The 2340-nt window shown below is 45.5% G+C and overlaps 1 long non-coding RNA gene across 1 annotated transcript; it reads left to right on the top strand.

Annotated features, from left to right (window-relative positions):
• The first annotated feature begins 316 nt into the window (after positions 1-316).
• On the top strand, positions 317-1041 carry LOC145550410 (uncharacterized). Its single transcript, XR_014086314.1, has 3 exons — positions 317-413; positions 651-899; positions 986-1041. It is a non-coding gene; the product is annotated as an uncharacterized LOC145550410 (long non-coding RNA).
• Positions 1042-2340: the final 1299 nt, after the last annotated feature.

The raw sequence follows: 2340 nt of genomic DNA, 5'->3' as shown, positions 1-2340 counted from the left end.
CTTTTTCTTCTGTGGCATGTTGGCCTTTTCCTTTGGTACAAATATGGATTATCCAGTCCGATCAACCAGAAGTTCCAGGAAATTCTTTGAGATAACAAAGAAATGACTGTGTATATATCTGTACCAATTTTTTTATTTCTTATTTTTTAAGGAGACCCGGTGTGACTACAGAGGTTTTCCTGGATGGGAGGCAGTTGACAGCTTGGCAGAGAACCTTTTGAGCCCCAACAGAACAATAACTGCATTGTCAACAACAGAGGTAGAAAATGTCTTGCAGCTGTATTCTAACCTGCATGCTATGGACAAGCAGCCCCCAAATACACCTTAAAAAACAAGAAGAGCACGTTACCAGGACCATGGAGGGCTTCCCGGAAACAAAGTGGCTCTGCACCTGGTCAGCAAGCAGCTGAAAGGTAACCTGTCTGATATTTGACACAATGGATAACTTGTTTGCATATTCACTCATGGAAGCCAAATAAATTTTTTTTCTCAGCGTTGTACAGTTTTAAGCTTAGGAGATTAATGTGGGTTTGCTGAGCTCATCAAAATGAGAAGTACTTTTCTACTGCACTTCATTGCTGCTCCAATCAAATCAGTGTTGATGAACTTTAGTGTTTTTCTACTATTTCAATGACCCGTTTGTCACACAGACTCTTCATGGCCAGGCTGCCCAGAGACCTGTGACTCAGAGTGTCTGAGTGCATTTGCCTTAAGCTGTTGAAAGAATATCGGCAAGCAAGAAACCGGCCAAAAGACACCAAGGGGAAGGTTTTACCCATCCCGCAGTCTATTGTTCAAACATACTGCTACATTAAACAACTGCTTGAGGACTCCCAGCCCATACAGGACGAGACCAACTTGTTGTTAGTCACCATCAACAATACCACTGTGTGTGCTTGGTAAGAAGTCCTTTATTTTCAACAGATATTGCACTTTAAAGATGGCTCGACTTTGAAAGGAAACAATTTCTGTTTTTATCTTTCAGGCTACATGAGCGGCAGAAGAGAACAGAAAGGGACTCTCTTCTCCAAGGTGTGAAACTTCCTCCGAAGGTGTCCGTGGCTGACGCCTCCTTCCCAGAAGCGAGACGGCTCCCCTCCATTCCTGTGGAACACGGACATAAAAGCATGGAGTTTAAGGAACCTGAAAACAGTGAAGGCGAGGTACTGATCAGTCAACGGGTTGGTGGAAAAGCTGGCTTCACACAGCATTATCCTCCATCATACCAGGAAGGACACTTTTCACAGGCCCCAGTTCCTGCCAGCTTCTTGTATCCACAGACTGATCAGCCACCATCATCTGCTTGGTCCCACTGTGAGCAGAACCAGGTGCCACAAGCGCCATCCACTTCTTTGGGTTTCTGCTACGGTCCACCAGCTCCAGTTTTGACCTCATTTGGACAAGGACAATTCCTACCCAAACAACAGTCAAAAACATAACGTTAATTATGTAAATATTAAATATTTAGCACAGATAGGATTTAAATATAATTACTAGATCATGTCAAGTCTTTTTTCACGTTCCTGTCGATCCAAACAAACATGCAGTCAGTTTCTAGAGTTTCTGACTCAGAACCTTTCATTCAGTGTAATGTAGCTCAAGTGCGTCGATGTCCCAGGTGGTCATCAAGGGCACAGCAGGAGTCGCGGCACGGAGGACCGCCAGGCGCATGATTGTGACGCGCCTTTGGACGCCTTGAATATAGTCACTAAGGAGCGACCTGGCCACCTCCGAGTGGAACTTGGAGGAGAGGTGGACACCTTTCAGTGTAATGTAGCTGAAGTGTGTCGATGTCCCAGGTGGTAATCAACGGCACAGCAGGAGTCGCGGCACTGAGGACAGCCAGGCGCATGATTGTGACGCGCCTTTTGACGCCTTGAATATAGTCACTAAGGAGCGACCTGGCCACCTCCGAGTGGAACTTGGAGGAGAGGTGGATGTCAAGTTGGGATGCGGCATAGCTGCACCCCTCTACAGGACAGGGCTGTCCCTGATGTTAACGCGCCCTGACCCGTAGTTGACGAGGATCCGCCTCTCCAAGTTCTCAACACCATGGTCCGTTTTTAGATGCCCAGCCAGTTTTGGTGTAAGGCGATGGCATAAGGGGCATCTTGGAGACATTCTTGAAAAAGAATTTGATCAATCAATGACAAATGAAATTAATTTTTAATTGACAGAATTGTTTAATGTAGCCATTCTTGTACAGCAGCTGGATCAGGTTCTATTATCCCCTGTGCAGATATACTTCAAATATGTCACAGAAGTCTGAAAGAATTTGCATTTAGAAGGGGACAGTTTGAGACCAAAATTAGCAATGCGTTGGAGGACCCTCATTAACCC

This window comes from Poecilia reticulata, unplaced genomic scaffold (assembly GCF_904066995.2).
Source record: "Poecilia reticulata unplaced genomic scaffold, P_reticulata-male-v2 Scaffold_41, whole genome shotgun sequence".
Lineage (NCBI taxonomy): Eukaryota > Metazoa > Chordata > Actinopteri > Cyprinodontiformes > Poeciliidae > Poecilia > Poecilia reticulata.
The sequence above is the reverse complement of the archived record's forward strand: the minus strand, read 5'-3'. Positions and strand labels throughout refer to the sequence as shown.